Genomic DNA, 21,306 nt, shown 5'->3' with positions numbered 1-21,306 from the left:
TTGTATATATGTTAATAAAGCACTGTTGGCCAATAGGGAAGCAAGATAGGTGGGACTAGGAGTCCAGGAGGACTCTGGGAAGGAGAAACACAGGGAGTCATCCTGTAGCTGCTGTAGGGGTAAGAAGTCAGGACTCTTTTCTCCGGTAAGAGAAATACTTAGATTAACAATTATGGAGTAAATACTTAAGTCAGAGCTAGCCAATGAGAAACAAGCAAGGCCAACAGCTTCACAATTAATACAGTGTCTTGTATATTATTTGGGGACTACAACGCAGCAGAGCCCAGGCAACTGGATGGGAAAACCAAAGCAGCTGGCAAGGACAAGGCTTCTCTCTACACTGTGTGGGTCATAGGCTGATTTTCTACAAATGTGTCTCATCAGGGACCAAGTTTCCTTTGATTGAGTCTAATATCTGGATTCTAAAATGTGTTACCATCTATAAAGTCATCCTTAATAATTTTATACCATAATCTTCAAATTTTAATAAGCCCTCCAGAAAAAATTAATAAAAATGTAACAGAACTTTAAAAGTAAAATGTAGTGAGATGGCATCTTTAGCTATTACAAGAAGGCAGCTCCCAGGCTTCTCTAGCTGTGGTCCCTCTCTCCATCTTTCAGAGAGACTTGTCTCCTCTCAGAACCACCTGCAAGGAGAATGGGGAAATGTTAGATCAGAACAAAGAGTTCAGTTTCTACCTTTGAGCATGATTCCTAGAGACATGCATTTAAACTCAAACTTGGTGTCCTTTTCCAAAAGAGTTACTTGACTTGGATGATATGGAACCTGAGCTCTGAGGATAAAGTGTAGAGTTCAGCTCTGGGTAGAGGAGAATGGGCAGAAGAAGACTGCAGGACAAGATGAAGAAGCAACCTCCACCCCCAAAGTCGTCAACAGGACCTGAGGCTGAAGCACCAAGGATAAACATCACCTAAGTTCTTTACAGGCAGGGGACCAAGAGAGCTATGCCAAGGGGTCAACAGACGATTTTTCTAACAGGAAATTCTGGAAGGAGATGAAACATAGGGGATCTGAGCGTGTGGATGAGGAGGCACCGTACACTTAAGCAACACGCTTATCAGGGTTCCTGGTCTCAAACTGCAGGGAACTTCAAACGTTCCCTCTAAGAGGCTACATATTTGACTTTGCTTAAATAAATACACAACAGGCAGATTAACAGGAGAAAGTCTTAACAGATTTATTTAGTTATGGTTTTGTATGACCAGAGAGCCTTAAGATGTAGAGCACAAAGACAGGGATTTACCCTGAATGAACTTATTCTTAGGTTTGATGAAGCATAGAGACCATCAAAGACTGTGATTGAACAAGATGTCCCATCTTCTCAGTTCTTGACCTCTGCACATCCTGGGTAAAGAACAAAATGAATTCTAGAATGGAAGCATCATAATCTACTATCAAACAACGTAGATTAGAGAATATCACCATAGACAACTTTTACCCAGAAATTCAGGAAAAGGAGTAATATTTTCCGGCATCTATGATCAGCACTGGAGCAAACGGGTTCTGTTTTCTGTGGCCTTCCCTAGAGAAGAAGAATTCTAGTTTCTATATCTTGTCCCCAAAAAGAATGAGGTGAGAGACAGGAAGACAGGAGACAACAGAGATAAATTTCTACCTTTGAGGACTCACCTTCAAATATCACTTTCAATGTAAAGGTGTCAGTCCTAGCTATTAGCCTCTGACTAATGTCAGAGACTGGAATAGACAGGAGTCCATGGTTAACAGTCCTCAGTAGCAAGGTCAGCCTGGAGACCTCTGGCCTTTAGCCTCTGCCCCTACATTTGTCCCTACTGGGTGTCTACACCTGGGGTAACTCATGTCCAATCCTGCCTAAGTGCACTTGCTCTCAAGCCAACCCACCCTCTTCCTTAGCTTGCCTGAGGCTGACAGGTCTAGGATGTGCCCTGCAGACTTGTAGCAGACAGATAGCCTCTGGGTTCTGTGCCATTGCTGTCACACTCCCCTGAGTGGCATACAGACTATTGTATGTTTTCCTAGGCTCTTCAGGAGCTGAGATTGGCTGCAGTGGGTTAGCAGAAAGATCATTCAGTCCTGCTCTGGCTCAAGAGGACATTTTCCATTTTGGGTTATTCACAGTCCAAGACTATTTCATGGTTTAGAAGAGCCCAAGCTCTACCTTTGAAGTAGTAACGTAGTACAGAATAGGGAAATCGTTCTTTTCCCACCCATTTCCCCTAGACCAGGCTTGTGACTTATCTGGGGCTATCAACAGGGCTCAGCTCTTGAGGGACTGGCACAGAGAGTTAGGCATAGGTGGCTAATTCTTTCATGGTGGGACAAGCCCTCATTCTGATGACATCACTCACTGCCCATGACTGAGGTAAGAAAGGCCTGAGTAAAGAGGGCTCAGCTGTCAGCAGCCAGTGTCCAGAGGGAAACAGCAGTGCCCTGTGGAGCTCTACCTTCTCAGGGTGTGTGCCTATGGAGCCTCATGCTGAGGTCTGCTTCCAATGCTGCCACTGCACAGAAACGCATGCAGAAACCAACTTAACCCCAGGGGTAAGGAGAAGAGGGAAAGAGGTCAGGTCCAAATTCAACAGAATAATTAAGCAAGTCAACCATGTTTTAAACCAGATGAAACTAAATTATGAAAGTGACTCATAGGTAAGTTTCTTCAAAGAAACAAATGATACTAATATTCAGCTCAGTAGTACAAAAATATGGTGTTTTTAAAAAATACCTGCTATGTACAGTGACAATACCGATTAAAGCATAAGGTGGGATAGATGGCTCAGCAGTTAAGAGTACTTGCTCTTGCAGAGGACCCATATGGTGTCTCATAATCATCTGTAGCTCTACTTCTAGGGGATCTGACACACTCTTCTGACCTCCATGGATACCAGGCATGCATATGGTACCATTTAAGCAGACAAAACACTCATATGCATAAAATATTTTAAAATTAAAAGTATGGCCCAAATCAAGGAAACTTCTTTTTGCAGTAGACAGAGGCCATTACAAAAAACTACAACTAATCAAAATGCAGATTTGTGGAGCCTAGTCCTAAGGTGTACATCTATAATACACCTCCCTCAGCTACGGCTCAGGGATCATTTTGGAGGAAAAGGCAAAATATTGCAAGTGCCAGAGGAACAGGGAGTTTGCTGTGAGCTTTTGTTTTCTAGGACTGCTAGAAGCCACACCCATAAAGTCTTACCAACATGACTGTCTAAACACTAACAGAACAAGAATAACAAGGACAATATAGCATGCCAAAGTGCATGAAGGAAATACTATGAGGCTTCCATATCATTCATAGAACTACAGGGAACTAAGGAACAGGAGCAATAGTCTTTCCAGGGAAGAACATATGAATTGGTTATCCTATACCAAATGGTCAAATCTGGAAACATATTCATAACATTATACAGACTGATTATATTGTATGCACACACATAATAACTGTATTTTATGCATTTAATGTATAATTAAATTAAAGTTTAAATGCATGTTCATATATGTATATCATGTATATAATGTATGATTGTTGATGTGTGTATGTACTTTCCTAGTTATTTGCAAGTCATGTAGTATTTCCTCCAACTCCATGCTCACTTCTGTCCCCCACAGAGTAGGTTGGCCATTGTGTTAGTTATATTGCTCTCCATCATGACTTCATATCTGACAAAAGCACCTTACAGAAGGAAGAGTTTCTGCTGGCTCGGGATTTGAGATTATAATTCCATCATGGCAAGACAGGCATGTTACAGGAACATGAGGTGGCTGGTCACACTGTGCCTGAGATCAGGAAACAGAGATGCATTAACCATACTTTCTTCAGTATGGGTATGCAGCCAATTTAATGATGCTCCCTAAATTTGGAAGAGGATCCCTTCTTCAGTGAATCCTTTTTGAAAAGATTCTCATAGGGAGCCAGAGGTATATTTTTATAGCTTTTTTAAGTCCAACCAAATAGGCAATAAAGGTTAGCTATCACATCTCCACCCCTGTAAACTTGACACTCAAACACATCATTTTAAATCATAATATTCCACTCCTTTCTCTTGATGTCTCATTTTCATCTCAATGCAAAACATATTTAGTTCACCTCTAATGGTCTATGATAGTCTTTACTCCTCCTAACACTGTTGAAAGGTCAAAATGCAAAGTTTATTCTGATAATCGAGGTGATCCATAACTATGACCTCCTGTACTATTTTAAATTACATATGTCCAGCATGCAATCACAGACAATAAGCATCCCTATTTAATTCCAAAAGGGAAGAGTGGGAGGATAGTAAACAAAGATCAGACTGAAACAAAACCAAACCCAGGATGTAAAAATACCACATTCTGCAGGTCTGTGATCACTATTCAGGGTGAATGACAGAATCCTCTAGGCCCCAACAGTCCTCTAGGACACTCTACTCTTACTGCCCATAGCCCACATTGCCTTTATTTGACTGTCTCCACTCTATGCCTGCAGCTTTTCTTAGCAGATGTTCAATTGTCCTGGCATTTCTAACATCTTAGGATCTTCTAGGGGTCACTTTCTCAGCTTAAGGCAATGGCATCTAGGATCTTTCTTGCATAGACTTTGTCCCTGCTACAAATTGCCTTGCATCACCAGCTTTCTTGAACCATGGCATAATTTTCCATTACCCCCTCATTCTTGTATGCATCTTTCATGCCTGAAAAAGAAAAAGCAATAGCATGAAAACAGAAGACACTGCTAAGTTCTACTACCAACTCGGTGCTATAAGAGTCTTAGAGGCCATTGAGGATGGAAGCCTCCCTGGTGGAATACCTCTAGGCTCAGGTAGACACACGGCATGCTCAAAGCGTGATTCAAACTTTATAGAAGACTGACTCCTCCCCTAAAAGTTAACCCAGCTGGAATGTCAACCACCTGCCTAAGAAACCACTTCTAGGGTAGGCTGGTTCACCCAAAGCCAAGCTAAATAGATGGGAAGAGCAATTATCCCCTTAATGAGATAATGTACTTTCCTTCCCAGAAGCCCTGCCCTTCATGCAGTAGTTAGGGAACCACTGCCATGCGGCTCTGCTACGTCATCCCTCTTGACTAAGTCCTAACTCAAAAAAGCATAACTTTCCTTGTTTACTCTTTTCTTGTTTGTGTGTGGGTACTACACAAAGACTAGTCACGTTTTTTGTTTGTCTGTATCTGACACTCTGAGCTTCCCCTTTCTTTCTCTGAAGCTATCCTCCTGACTCCATGCAGTTGTTCACTGTCATGTGGCTGCTTCCTGACCTCCATTGCTAACATGCCAGCCTGACCTTAAAGATTTGACCTTTACTCTTCCTTTTCTCCATATCCCTCCTCCTAGTGATTGTCAAGATAGTCAGATGGCCTTCCTGGTGGCTTCTTCTCAAACTCTAATAAAATTATCCCCAAACTTGCTATTGAGTCTTTTTTTTCAATTTGTTCATTAATGACTAAAACCACAAAGAGAGAACCCTGATTTCCCGCAGTAACATTGTGCCGATTCGTCTCTTGCCAACTTGACACAAGCTAGAGTTATCTGAAAGGAGGAGACCTCAATTGAGAAGATGCCTCCTTAAGATCTGGCTGCAGGGCATTTTCTTAATTAGTGATTGATGGAGAGGTCCCCACCCATTGTGGGTGGGGCTTTCCCTGGCTGGAGGTCCTGAATTCCACCAAAAAGCAGGTTGAACAATCCATGGAGAACAAGCCAGTAAGTAGCACCCTCCATGGCCTCTGCATCAGCTCCTGCTTCCAGGTTCCTGCCCTGTTTGAGTTCCTGTCTTGACTTCCTTCAATGATGAGCAATGATATGTAAGTATAAACCAAATAAACCCCTTTCTCCCCAAATTGCTCCTGGGTCATGATGTTTCATCTCGACAATAGAAACTCTAAGAAAAGTATCTTCTGCTTTTTGTGAGACCCGAGGGCAGGAAGAACAGTCCCACTAAGTTCAGGGAGACCTGGATATCCAGAGCTGTCAAGTCAGAAAGCAGCAGGAAGAACAGATCTGCATAGAACAGAGACCAGTGATGTTTAGAGTGAAGAGATAGAGAGTATTAGTTACTTTTACATTACTATGACTATAGTACATAATAAAAATACCTAATAAAGGAAAGATTTATTTTGGCTCATGATTCCAGAAATGTCAGTCCATAGTGACTTAGCTTCAGCCCCATGAGTAGGAGCTTGTGGTAGAGAGCTATTGTGTAAATGTCAGTGGACCAGGAAATAGAGAATTGGCCCAAAAAGGGGTTGGACTATCACCTTTAAAGGCACAGGCCTATATCCATCAACCATGCACCATCTCCTAAAGGCTTTACAACCTGTCAAAGGAGCACCATCAGCCAGAGAACAAGTGCTCAAAGCATAATCCTATGGGGCATTTCAAATTTAAACTATGGCAGAGGCAGTGTGGACAGGTTAAAGGACCAGAGGGAGTGTCACTTTATGGATCCAGAAGGAATGCCCCTCACCAGACTAGACTACAAGACCACCATCATGAAAAGTGGGTCATGGTTAAAATGGCATCAGCTTGGCTTAGCCCCCAGGGACAAAATTCCTGAAACCCCACCAGTCAAGACTCTGCCTTTCCATGTGCTTCATCCCCTATATAGCCTCATTCTGTCCTTCACTGTCCTCTTCATATACTCCTCGGTAAGCGACCTGGATGTGTGTCTCATCTTTGATTGTGTTTTCCCATCTACTATACCAAAAAGCATGTAACAGTTCAATATCCAAAGTTATATACTAATAGCATTAAAGGGACAAATTTTAATCTGGTCATAGTGTTTAGAGGTAGGAGCTTTGGTAAATAATTAGCATTAAATAAAAAATCATTAGGAAAAACAACTTTGTATACTGAAATATTTTTTGAAAAGGAGTTTGAATTGAGGTAGTCTTCATGGGTAAATAAAGTTGCTTCTAAGTCATGTGTTATTATTCAATGAAAACCCTAGTATCAGGCATGGGGTACCTCCCTATCATCATTTCTTTTGGTTTTCAACCAAATTGTTAAATACATTACATAATTTTGTTGTAGGACATGGATAAATCAAGCTGGAAATAATCTGGAGACTGATCTTGGTCCTGCTAGCTAGCTTTCATAGTACTGGAAACTGAAGGAGAAAAGTGATCAATGGTCTTATTCAGTGGTAGACTTTGCTTACTACAACACTGCTCTGATAACCAAGATGTGTCCAGTGGAAGAGTGCCATGAATGTTGTGGAGGTAACTAATTACTTTCTGGTTGGATCTGACTCCTACTCTACAGGAGACAATGGGATCTATCCCTAGTATTGCAAATCTGTCAAAAGCCCATGGCCAGGAGGGTCATAAACCAACCCTAGGGGAAAACCTACATTTATGTTTATTTCCATAGGTTAGTTCTGCTTTCAATGTTGATCACAGAAGTTTCTTTTTTCAGTGGCAATAATTAATGGAGACTCATAACAGGTCAAAGTACTGAGAATAAGAGCTATCTCAGAGCTCAGTCCCAAGCAAAACATCTCTATCACTTCTAACTTTGAGTTTCAGGAAACATCAAGGGAAAGGGGAGCTGGAAGGTGGGGGGGGGCTACTTTGAAACTCTATTAGGTACAATATGGTCACTGCATTCATGAAGTCACAATAGCTATGCTTACCTTAGCAAGGTCTACATAAAATGTAGCTCATCAGCATACCAACATGGATGTGGAAAAGGTACATGAGCCTCCATTTCTAGATAAGGAGTACTGGCAGTTGATTGCTGCAGAGGCAAGGAAGTTCTTTTTCTTCAGGGATGTAACTACAGGTAAACTGCCATTGTTCCTTAAATAACCCCACAACAAGCATATGCAAGCAACCCTAATTAAACATAGTGATTGTATTTTTAAAAGCCTTGGTTTTATTAACATAAGGAAAAGTGTGATGCCCAAGACTCTGAGCTGAAGATCAATGCTTCACGAAGGTGTCTAGACTTTCCACCTCCAGAACCAAGGTCCCAAACAAGTCTCTTTTCTTATAAATGAGACCACTTCCAATATTTGAGTGAGTATTGTATCTTTCCTGGTTAAAGCTGTGACTCCTCCTGTCCTTACTGCACAAATTTTATCCATACAGGTTTTCTCTTCTCCAGCTGTGCTGCACCAGCATGGGTGCCTTTCTTGCATCTTTTTCATTTGATTCATAATGTCAGGACTTTTTGGTTGGGCTTTTGTTCTATTTTTCATACTTCTTCTCCTTAAGACCTTAGTACAGGGTCTGGAACTTGTTAGGAAACCCTAGAGGTAATGTTGATTGACTACAATCAAGGTTGCCATTCTACACTGATCCTGTATAGAGTGCATAGACCCTGGACTACATGTGATTTAGACTTCTGTCGTGGTTATTTTCTCTATAATCCATACTGCCTGAAAGGTCATGGAAGTCCACAGAAGTTCAGTTCACCAGCTCTTCAGAGACCACCAGTCATTTCTCCATACACTACAATATTGCAATATTGACTTTGGCTTTCCACTAACCTTTCCTCAGCTGGAGGCAGGACAGTCCTTTGGTCATTCTCAGTACAGAATAAGTTCACTGACAAAGGCTCAGCTCAAAGTGTCTTCTGATGCATGGGAAACTTAAAGGGCAGAAATCATTGTAAGACAGCAAGCAAGGAAAGCATGCACATTGGGAGGGAGAGGTTTAATTCAAACCTATTGAATACCCTCTCTTCATACCTTTCGTTCATTGACCACATGGGAAAGATGTTCAGTCCCAAAAGATCTTAACAGTTGTTAATAAGACATAAATATATTTGTTTAGTATTTCCAAGACCTTGCCTTACAGGTATCCAGGCTAAACAGATATTTCCCTTGTTGCTCTTGCCCTCTTGTTCCAGTTTGCTGATAATTTTAGCATCTACACTTAGATTTTATGGGTCATTGGGGGCTCCTCATTCTTCTCTTTCCCAGTTATTCTCTTGATTCAATGTGCATTACCTATTATATTCAAGTGTCTGTATTCACTCAGTATCAACCCTCATCTTTCATCCTCACCTGGTCATTCAAGTCTCCATGGATCCCAAAATAACACTCAGCATTCAACAAGTAGGGTCTCCAATGTGTACTGTAAATTCCAGCATAAACAAATCTAGAGAGCTATGCTCACATCTGAATCCACCAGGAATGGCCAGGGATGTATATTACACAACATGGAAATCTATCTTCTAGTATCTTCTCCAAGTTTTTTCTTGAATATCTTATGGTTTTCCTAGAAGGTGTCTTTCGCCTCCTGATTAGGTGTATTCCTAGGTTCTTAAAAAGTGGTTGTGACAGCTCCAGCATTTATGCTTTTATTTTTCTCCATCAAGCATAATATTGGATATACATTTGTTATATATTTACCTTTACTATGTTCAAGTATATTCTTTCTACTTCTAGTTTCATCAAGAATTTTTTAATGGAGGGATGTGGGACTGCACCAAAGGCCTCTGCAGTCTCAAGCAGAGAGAAGTGCTGGATGTATCACAATAAATAATTTCAAATTGTGCTTCAGATAAATGGTAAGCAAAAACCCATGGTACTGATTTTAAAAAATAACAGACATCTATGCCACCTTCTCTTATACAATGAACCCCAACATACATTAGAGAATATACATTCTCATTCACAAATGGAGCTTTAAAATTGTATATTTACAAATAGAAGGATGAAATTAGATTCCTATATCTCAGTCGATGCAAAAATTAATTCAATATGGGTCAAAGACCAAATTATAAGACCTGAAATGTCTGGAGGAAAACAGAGCAAAAACACTTCAAGGTATATATGCAGGCAAAGGCTTTCTGAAAAGAAGCCAAATCACTCCAGGAACTGACAAATTGGAGTATATACAACTAGAAAGCTATGCATGGCAAAGGAAATAATCACCAATTGTACACACAGTCAACAGAACAGGAGAAAAGTCCTTGTTACCCATACGTCTGACTGGGGGTTAATGTGTAGTATCAATAAGAACTCAAAAAGTACATACAACCAAGAGAGAATCAAGAAATGAAAGTATCAAGTAAATAGTTCTAAAATGATGAAAAACAAATGGCCAGTAAATATATGAAAATTGTTCAACATCCTTAGCCATCAGAGAAATTCAAATAAAGACTATATTCATCCTATCCTGATCAGAATAGCTATCCTTAAAACAAAGTAGCAATTCTGGTTAGGATGCATGAAAAAGAGCCTTATACATTACTGGTGGGAATGTAAATTAATACAGTAACTATGGAAATCATTATGGCAGTTCCTCCAAAATCTAAAAATAGCCTTATCATAATGATCCAATTATACCACTTTTGAGAATGTACCCAAAGGAATCTTAAATCAGCAGGCCACAGAAACACCAGCATACTTCATATTTATTCACTACAGGTATATCCTGCATATCCATGATCATGGTGGCACTATTAAGAGTAGCTCTTGAGAATTTCCCTAGCACCAGGTTTCTCCCTAATCCCATAATGGCTCCCACTATCAACATATCTCTTTTCCCTCTCTCTGTCCCTCTCCCAACGCAGTCTTCTTAATCTCTCATGTTCCCATTACCCATCCTCTCCCTCTTACACCCCTCCCAGTTTACCCAGGAGATCTTAAATATTTTCCCTTCCTGGGGCCCTTTATGTCTGTCCCTCTTATGGTCCCCATTCTTAACCTAGCTTCTCTGGGGTTGTGGATTGTAGCCTGGTTATCCTTTGCTTTGCATCTAATATCCAGTTATGAGTAAATACATATCATGTTTATCTTTCTGGGTGAGTCTGGGTTACCTCACTCAGGATGGTTTTCTTCTAGTCCCATCCATTTGCCTGAAAATTTCATGATATCATTGTTTTACATTGTTTACTTCATTGTGTAAATGTACCACATTTTCTTTATCCATTCTTCAACTGATGGGTATCTAGGTTGTTTCCAGGTTCTGGCTATTACAAATAATGATGCTACAAGGATGACCCCTGCTAAGACTCCTATCAATAGTGGAGAGGGTGTCTGAATGGGCCTTCGCCTTTAATCAGATTAGTGTCTACCCTAATTGTCATCATAGAACCTACATCCAGTAACCAATGGAAGCAGATGCAGTGACCCACAGCTAAGCACTGGGCTGAGTGAAAACCATGATGGTGAAAACCACAGAGCCAGCTGACCCGAGCTAGTGAGAGCTTGTGGACTGTGGACTGACAGCTGGGGAAACTGCATGGGACCAAACTAGATCCTCTGAATGCCGGTAACAGTTATGTGACTTGATTTGTTGTGGGGGGCTAGCAGTGATACCAGGACCTATTCCAGGTGCATGAACTGGTTTTGTGGAAACCACTCCCTATGATGGGATACCTTGTTCAGCCTTGATTGGGGGGGTGTCTTGGTCCTGCCTCAGCTTGATATGCCAGGCTTTGTTGACTCCCCACGGAAGGCCTTACCCCCTCTGAGGAGTGGATGAGGGTGGGAAGGGTGGAAGTTGGGATTGCGGGGGAAGGGAAGGGAGGGAAAACTGGAGTTGGTATGTAAAATGAAAAATACATTTTTTAAATAAAAAGAATAACTCTTATAGCTGGGCACTGGTGGTGCTCACCTTTAATCCCAGCACTTTGGAGGCAGAGGCAGGTAGATCTCTGTGAGTTTGAGGCCAGCCTGGTCTACAAAGTTAGCTCCAGGACAAATAGATCTGTTACATAGAAAAACCCTGTCTTGAAAAACAAATAAACAAAAAGAATAGCTCTTGTAGAGAATCAGCCTAGGGATTTATCAATAGATGAATAGACAAAGAAAGTATAGCATGTATATATAATAAAATATTGCTCGTCCATAAAAATAAATGAAATACACATCACTAGAGCAGCACAGTCAAGCCAACCCTGTTAATGTAGATGTGGTGAGCAAGCTCAGAAGTTGTGAGCATGGGCGAGCTGCCCCCACTTCTCATCTGTCTTGTGGTGGCAATGGGTGAGGGAAAGAGCCCCCTCCCACATCATTGCCTGAGGCAAGTTGGAGAGCTGAGCCTGTCCCCCAGCAGCTGCAACACTTGGAAGAGCAAGCCCTGCTCCTCAGCTGGGTAAACCAAGAGAGCCAATCTTGTTGACAGATATGTGTGGGGCCAGCCCTGAAGTTGTAAGTTTGGGCGAGCTGCCCCCACTGCTTGGCTGTCATGCGGCAGTGTGAGAAAGGGAGAGATGACCTCCCCATTAATAACTATGAGCTTTAATCTATCAATGCTTCACATGACCCCTCCTTACCTCTCACCCTTACCACGTGAAACAGATGAGAGAGCTGCCCCCCTTATCAGCTGTAGCACTCAGGAAATGGGTCCTTTCCCTCGCCTAGGCAGCACAGCAGAGCTGCCATGGTCGGAGGTGACTGTGACCCAGCCCTAATGTTACAAGAAAAGGAGAGCTGTCCTCACCATGTACCTGATATGTGGTGGCATTGACAGAGAAGAGATGCCATCCCCGCCACCTCCCACCCATTAATGCCTGAGACAGGTGGAGGAGCTAGCCCGGAGGTCATAAGAGCTGGAGTGCTGTCCCTACTCCTAACCAGCTACAGCACTTGGGAGAGTGACCTCTGTACCTCACCTTGGCAACACAGTGGAGCTGTCCCTGATGGTGTAAGAAGGGGAGAGCCAACCCTGAGGGCATGAAAACAGGAGAAGAGGCCCCACCCTTTGCCCAGTGCTGCAAGAGGTGAATTAACTTGGGCAATGCTGGAGAGCTCTCCCTGGTGGTGAGGACAGGGAAGAGCTGGATGGTGAACCAACCTTCCAGCTGCCCAGGGCCAGAACCAGCTGCAGGGCTCCACCTGGAAATTTCGCTGGTGTCCTGTGCTGTGGAGATACTGCAGCTTTGGGTCAGCAGGTCAGGTACCTTCACATGCTCCCGCAGATCACAGATGGGGTGGCTTATGGGGCAGGCCAAGTCATAACCCTGGTTCTGGCCCTGGGCAGGAGAAAAGGAGATGGTATAGTGTGATAAACGTAGTCAAAGTACATGATAGATGTGAATGAAAATATCTTTATGAAATGAGTCATTATGTACAACAAAGAAACATAATTTTAATTGTCAAACAAGTTTCATTTTCCTTAAGACCCACACCCCTACAATGCTCTTGTTTAAGATATATAACTAGAATCAGATCCCAGCATAAACTAAGGATAAGAGTGTAAACATCACACGTGCACATGCACATGTCTTCACACACAAACAGAATTAATATTTTACTAGCTTGTATCGGCAAGTGCTTACAGATAATTCATGGAAACATAATCAAGACAAACTAGAATAATGATGGAGAAAGAGAATTGTGGTCCCAGACTAATTTGTACATATGGATACTCTAACCAGGAGTTCTGATTCAATGCATTAGATAAAGCATCTGGGGATGATTCTGACAGATTGCAAGGCTTGTTACCTGGAATCCACACTAAGTGAAAGACCACTTAAGTGAATGCTAAGACTTCTTGGAGATACCTCCTAGAGAAAACAAAGGAATGACTATGGAAATTTGAATGTTGGAGTGTTTATCATGTGTCAGCTAGTCAACATAATCAAAATGCATCTCCCAAAAGACATGCAGGAATGTTGATTACTAAGGTGTCTTAAAATATATTGGTCAGGAATACCAGCATCACTAACAAAGCTCTATGTCTATCCTCATTGGTACTAGTGGATACCATGACTGTGAGTATTTTGCTGTAGTTGCGATATGGGGATATTATGGTGTTTCTCAGATTTCAGCATATGTCCAAATAATGTGAATGGTTAGTTTAATCACAAAAAGCTGAGCCTTATTCTCACAGCTCCTGACTCAGTAGGTCTGGGTGGAATCTGAAATTTTGCATTTCTTAGGTGATGATCATGAGGTGGCTCAACATATCAAAAGAAGGGAGTAAAAGCAGGTAATTCCACTACAGACATGGGAGAGCTATGGTCACCAGAACGTTTGTTAATGGCCAGTCCTGGTGTCCTTATATCTGAAATAGCTTAGCAAACTACTAAAACCTTAATTTGTCTGCTCAATAAACAAATGGCAATAAGCAGAAAGCAAGGATTGGAGGTTAGGTCCTGTGACAGTACAGTGGATATTACTCTCCCATACTTCCCTAGGTGTTCCCACTTCACAGACATGGAAGAAGCCTGGTACAGTTTCACACTGCAAACCACTCTTCCTATCTTCTACTAGAATCTGCAAATAAACTGATGGCACTCGGGCTTTTCAGAGATTGCTGGGCATGGATGCTGACCTGAGACTCGTCCCTGAAGACTCAAAACAGCACAGTACCTTAAGAGTCAGAGTGGAGACAGGTGACACATAGAGCTTCTGTCTTAGTCCATTTCACTGTTGGCCAGTATCCATAAAGCAATCCAGCTACTGAACACAAAATACTTCCTTTCATTTCTCACCATGTGAAGCTCTGATAGATTAAAGCTCAAGGTTATTAATGGAGAAAGTTTTCTACCAGATACACTAAAAGTGGAAATTCTCTGTTGGCACATGAAAATAAATTAGCAAGCAAAAAAGGAGGACTAGCTCTAGATAGCATAGGTTACCGGAGCTTATCTATAGGAAATAGGGTTGTTGTTACCTGATAGTATCGAGGAAGAGCATCTGAAAGTGTGTGTGTGTGTGTGTGTGTGTGTGTGTGTGTGTATGTATGTGTGTGTGGTGCTGAAGGTTATACAGTTATAAATATATATATAAATAAGCAATGAAAAATTTTATGTACAGTATAAAAGTCTTTTATATTAATTAAAATAAAGGAAATTAAGACACATTTCATAGGGCCTGGAGAAATGGCTCAGTGGTGAAGAAGAGCACTTGATGCTCTCCCAGAGCACATAAATTCAGTTCCCAGCACCCACACTGGGCAACTCACAACTGTCTGTAGCTCGAGCTAACACACACACACACACACACACACACACACACAAACAGAGAGAGAGAGAGAGAGAGAGAGAGAGAGAGAGAGAGAGAGAGAGAGAGAATCAGCACTGACGATAATAAATCTTTTAAAAATGACACACATTTCACATAACCTAAATCCTAAGGGATCAGCACATGGAAAACTGAATGAAACAGCTCAAAAAGAATAAAAATAATTCTAGGTGAAACCACAAATTTCCAGAAAGAAATGAAAGGCATAAGAAAACAGATTATAAACACAAACAAAAGCAGAGAGATCTGAATGAGTATTGACTGTAATAAACAGTAATGATGATGTCATATTACAAGGTTTAAAAATAAACCTGCGATTAGGAAACAAGAGAAAAATTAAAACAAAACACAGAGTTTTGTAAAGAATTCAAAGGCTGTTAATATAGTTGGCATCTGTAAAATCTCTTATGCTAGGTTTTAAAGAATTTAAAATGTCTTCTGAATATCTGAACTAAATTTTTAAACTGTGAACTAATATAAAATTATTAAACATAAATAAAATCTTTGTTTTATTACAAGGAAGAAAAAAGTGAACATAGATTCTGGTGTGACCAACAGAAAGAAAAAACAGTTAAAATGATAGTTATAAATCTAAACAATAAAAAAACTAAATACCCCTAGTGAAAGATAAATATTGATAGATTAAACATCAACTACTCGATGGTTCCTACAAAATAGATTTCCAAATTATAAGCACAAAGAAAGAATGTTAACCAAAAATAAAACGTGCTGTAAAAATATTTAAAGGAAAATTGCCATCACCTCCAATTACCAAAAAGGAGAAACTTCAGTACCAACATATTTCATGTATAATATAGTGCATTTTGTGAATGAACACAGAGCCAATAATGAGTAAAATAAAAAGCAACCATGTCCCTAATAGTATAAGGCATAATATACAACTCAGGAATTGCCTACCCTACAAGGAAAAAGAAACACAAGTATATAATTACAGTGTGAGTTCAATACACTTTTCTCTATAACTGATAGAGTAAGTAGAAATGGTTAGAACTGAGACTATTTAAGTCAAATGTTTAACACATATTACTAAATTTACATTATAGTTCAAACAATAAAATGGATCCTTATTTTTAAACTAATATAAAAGCGTACAAAGCAAGTCACATGCTGACCTATAAAGCTTTTCAACAATAACTAGACATTGAAATTGAATGAAGTATGTTCCTTGCCTGCAAAGAAACAAGCCAGAAATTAGTAACCAAAAGATAATGAAAATCTCAAATATTCATGAATTCACCAGATTTTTCAACATGGTACAAAAGACAAATAAAACATTTGAATAGATATTCAAGAATATTTGACATTATCTGTGGCATATCAAAATTGATAGGATTCACTTAATGCTATGAATACAGGATTACGTTTAGCATTAAGTGCACAGAAGAGAAAGGACAAGATGCCAAGAAGCAAGGATCTAAACATCCATCTCATGAAGTTAGAGAAAGATGAACAAATTAAGCTCAAACAAAGTGGAAAAAGTATTGACGATAAGGACAGAAATGAAGAAAGATGGAAGTAAATGTAGAGTAGAGAAAAACTGAGAAAGTCAAAGTTCAAAGCAACGTCTTTTTATCTGAATACACCAACAATAAATTAAGTCATTGGGGAAATGATGCATGGTGGAAGCAGGGAATGTCCAAGACATGGAAAAGAAGAATCAAGCATGCACCCGACAGGCATTAAGAAGCGTAAGTGACATCAATGAACAATTTTTGTCAATATATTTAAATAGAAAGTATTGTTTCTAAGAAAATTCAAGAAGGAACTAGGAATTTGAACTGGGATAGGAATTTTAATTCATGAAGAGAAACAATAAATAAATAAATAGATGTTGACAATATTTTCTTAAAGAAAACTCTAGGCCCAGATGGTCACAATAATGAATTCTTTCAAACATTTAAAGAATAAATAATAATTATCTTATCAAAATCTTCCAGGAACACTATACACAAATTAATCTCTCTTAAAGGATGGAATTAAAAATTGTATGAACCTAGCAAACTGTGAGAACAATGTATCATAACCTAGACATGTATGACCCAGGAAAGGAGGTAAGGTTAACATGTGAAAAGAAATTAAAATAGTTCACTACATAATAGAATAGATAAGAAAAAACAGGTGATCCTTTAGTATATCAAAACAAACCAACCAATAAATTCAAAGTATATACTCCACTGAAAATGAATACATGTCATACTCAAACCTATGGGACACAATGAAAGCAGTACTAAGAGGAAAGTAAGTAGAACTAAGTGCCTACATAAAAAGAATTGGAGAGATCCCATACTAGCAATCTATCAGTGTACCTGAAAGCTCTAGAACAAAAGGAAGTTAGGCACACCCAAGAAGAGTAGACAGCAAGAAATAATCAAAGCGTGGCTGAAATTAATAAAATAGAAACAAAGAGAACAATACAAAGAATCAAAGGAACAATGAGTCAGTTCTTTGAGAAAATCAGCAAGATAGACAAATCCTTACAAGGACACCGTCGTCAAAAGGACAAAACAGGAGCCTACGGAATTGGAAAAGATCTTTACCATACCCAATAGAGAGCTAATATCTAAAATATATAAAGAACTCAAAATGATAGATATCAAGGAAACAAATACCCAATAAAAATGGGGTATAAATCTAAACAGAAAATCCTCAATATAGGAACTGCAAACACTGAAGAGAAACCCTTAAGAAATGTTTAATACCCTTAGCTATGAGGGAAATGCAAATCAAAATGACTTTGAGATTTCATCTTACACTTGTCAGAAGGACTAAGATAAATAATACAAGTGACAAGTCATTCTAGTGAGAATGTGGTGTAAGAACATTTATCCATTACTGGTGGAAGTGGAAGCTTGTATAGACACTGGAAATTAGTGTGTCAGTTCCTCAGGAAGATGAGAATAACTACCTCAAGATCCAGATTTACCACTCTTAGACATATACCCAAAGGATGCTCCATCCTACCTCAGAGTCACTTGTTCAACCATTTTCATTGTGGCTTTGTTCATAGTAGCCAGAAACTGGAAACAATCGAGATGCTGTTCATTTACACAATGCAACGTTACTCTGCTGTCAAAAAAAATGAAAACATGAAATTCACAGGTAAATGGAAGCAACTAGAAAAAAACATCCTGTGTGAGATCCAGAAATACAAATATGCTATATATTTGCTTATGTGTATATATTATCTGTTAAATCGATGCTAACCAACAATCCATAGAACCACAGAGGTTAAGTATAGAGTATAGATCTCCCTAGGAAATGGAAATAGAAAAGGTAGGCCTTTTGTTGGAGGACTGGAATGGGAGGATCAAATGGAGAGGGGAGGGAAGAGGAGGCAGGGAGAGAATAGAGGGAGAGACAGCTAAAACTAAGGACACTGAGGGGCAGTGTAGAAGCAGGACTGATGCACATATGAACTCACAGAGACATAGTAGCACACACAGATCTGCATAGGTTCAAGTCTAACAGGGTCCCAGCACTGAAAGGGATAACTGGATATGGAGACCCACTCCGAACCAAGAAGCTATCTGCAATTGGCACTTGCTAGCAAAGGAAACGTGAGTTTCCCCCCACTGGAGTCTCACTGGGTAGTATATCAACCATACCTCAGGGCATACCCCACACCCAGGGGTAATTGGTCAACACAAAATGGGCTCAATGGGTATGGTTGTGGAGTTGCTAAGTTTGGACATTTTGTGTGTCTGTGGGCTGTCGTTTCTTGGGTTCTTTTGTTTTGATTTAGTTTGGGGTTAGGGATTTTAGTTGTTTTATGTTTGGGAGATTGTTTTTGTTGCTATCATTTGATTTTTTGAGACAAGATCTCTCTTTTTTATTTTATTTTTTAAACACTTTTAATTATATATTTAAATTAGAAACAAGCTTACTTCCCATGTCAGTCCCAACTCTCTCTCCCTCCCCTCCACGCCCACTCCCTGCCACCAGCCCCTCCAGTCCCCTACCCAATCCCCACTCCATTCCCCGGGGAGGGTAAGGCCTTCCATGGGGAATCTCTAGAGTTTGTCATTTCATTCCAGGAAAGGCCCAGGCCCTCCCCAAAGTGTCCAGATTAAGAGACCATTCCTCATTGTGGGATGGGCACAGGGAATCTCTTTTTAGTCCTAGATGTCCTATAACTTTCTATTTAGTTCAAAATGGTCTTGAACTCACAAAGATCTGCCTGCCTCTACCTCCCAAGTACTAAAGATGCAAACACCACATCCTGCTTCCTGGTTCTGTTTTTTGTTTTTTTCATGTTTGTTTTTTAGAGAGAGCCAGAGAGGACATAAAGTTAGATACAGAAATGGGGAGGATCTGGGAGGAATTCAGGGAGGGGAAATATATAATCAAAATATATTGAATGAAAAAAGATTCAAACAAAATATTTAGAAAGCTTTTTGCTCCCTCATGTCTTCCTCTCCACTCATCTTCTCCCCTTCTCTTTCTCCTAGCTCTCTCTCCCTTTCCCCCATGCTCCCAATTTGCTCAGGAGATCTTATCCCTGGAACCATGTATGTCTCTCATTGTTTCCTAGCTTCTCTGGTGGTATAGACTGTAGGTTGGTAATCCTTTGCTCTATGTCTAAAATCCATATATGACTGAGTACTTACCATGCTTGTATTTTGTGACTGGGTTATCTCACTCAGTATGGTTTCTTCTAGTGTCATCCATTTGCCTGCAAATTTCAAGATTCCATTGTTTTCTTTTCCACTGAGTAGTACTCCATTGTGTAAATGTACCACGTTTTCTGTATCCATTCTTCAGTTGAATGGCATCTAGGTTGCTTCCAGGTTCTGGCTATTACAAATAATGCTGCTATGAACTCAGTTGAACTAATGTCCTTGTTGCATGTATGTGCTCTTTTGGGTATATGCCTAAAAGTGGAATTGCTAGATCTTGGGATATACTAATTCCCATTTTCCTGAGGAACCACCACACTGATTTCCAAAGTGGCTGTACAAGTTGGCACTCTCACCAGCAGTGGAGTATTCCCCTTTCTTCACATCCTCTCCAGCATAAACTGTCATTGTTGTTTTTTATTTTAGCCATTCTAACAGGAGTAAGATGGTATCTCAGAGTTGTTTTGACTTGCATTTGGAGGGGAGAGAAGGACATGAGGGAGCAGAAAGATTGAGTCAGGGGAAGAACAGAGAAGAGCAAGAAAAGAGATACCATAATAGAGAGAACCATTATAGGTTTAAAGAGAAATATGGCACTAGGGAAATATCCAGAGAGCTACCAGGATGACCCCAACTAACAATCTAAGCAATAGTGGAGAGACTACCTTAAATGTCCTTCCCCAGTAATGAGATTGATGATTACCTTATATGCCATCCTAGAGCCCTCATCCAGTAGCTGATGGAAGCAGAAGCAGACTCGCACAGCTAAACACTGAACTGAATGAACTTCTGAAGTCCAGTTGCAGAAAGCAAGGATTGATGAACAAAGACGTCAAAACCAGGTTGGTGAAACCCACAGAATCAGCTGACCTGACAAAGGGGGAGTTCATGGACCCCAGACTGATAGCTGGGAAACCATCATAGGACTGTTCCAGACCCCATTACCGTGGGTGTCAGTGAGGAGGCCTCAGCAATCTATGGGGCCTCTGGTAGTAGATCATTATTTAACCTTAGCATACGAATGGACTTTGGGAGACCATTCTACACAGAGGGATGCTCTCTCAGCCTAGACACATGGGGGAGGGCCTAGACCCTGCCCAAAATGATATGACAGACTTTGAAGATCCCCCATGGAAGGCCTCCCCCTCCCTGGGGAGCAGAAAGGAGATGGGATAGGGGGCTAGTAGGGGGCAGGGGAGGAGGGGAGGAAGAGGAAATTGGGATTGATATGTAAAACATGCTTGTTTTCTAATTTAAATAAAAGTAAAAAATTTTAAAAATTATTTATAAAGACAAGGTAATTGAAATGTTAATGCTACAAGTAAGGTGGAGTGTCAGATTGTTAAGAAACAGACCCTGAATATGACCACCTAACTCTTAACACAAATGCTATTCTATGCCAAAGTGAGAAATGGCAATAGCGACTACATTACAGCGAGTTCTAATATCAGGGAGCAACCAAGGGCCCCATCCATCGATCAGAGCTTGCAGACAGAGCCGCTGAACTTACACAGCATCAGGTGGAGACAACATGCTGATGGGACCAACTAGGTTTTGACCTACATCACTGTCAGTCACAGTATGAGCCTTACACTCCCTCATCCTTAATACTTCTCAGGTCCCTATGGCTATGAAATTCAAGCAGACAGTAGGTTAGTGTCAGCCTTGGTTTGTAATCTTCAACACCTCTGCTCCAACCCCAGATGAAACATCACCACTATTCACAGTCAGAACCTGAGGAACTTC

The 21,306-nt window shown here is 40.4% G+C and overlaps 1 long non-coding RNA gene across 4 annotated transcripts in view; it reads right to left on the bottom strand.

Moving 5' to 3' along the window:
* Positions 1-465: 465 nt before the first annotated feature.
* LOC110342321 overlaps positions 466-21,306 on the bottom strand; it is a 29,663-nt gene continuing 8,822 nt past the window's right edge. For 2 of the 4 annotated variants that reach the window (XR_002384357.2, XR_002384356.2), the window contains 3 exons: positions 17,906-18,010; positions 12,750-12,927; positions 466-647 (listed from right to left, as the gene is read on the bottom strand). This is a non-coding gene — a long non-coding RNA (uncharacterized LOC110342321). Of the gene's footprint in view, positions 648-1,174; positions 1,367-12,749; positions 12,928-17,905; positions 18,011-21,306 lie in introns of those variants that run through there. The other 2 variants (XR_002384362.2, XR_002384360.2) reach the window with 2 other exon arrangements.

This window comes from Mesocricetus auratus, unplaced genomic scaffold (assembly GCF_017639785.1).
Source record: "Mesocricetus auratus isolate SY011 unplaced genomic scaffold, BCM_Maur_2.0 Super-Scaffold_100006, whole genome shotgun sequence".
Classification (NCBI taxonomy): Eukaryota; Metazoa; Chordata; class Mammalia; order Rodentia; family Cricetidae; genus Mesocricetus; species Mesocricetus auratus.
This window is presented reverse-complemented; position numbering and strand designations above follow the sequence as displayed.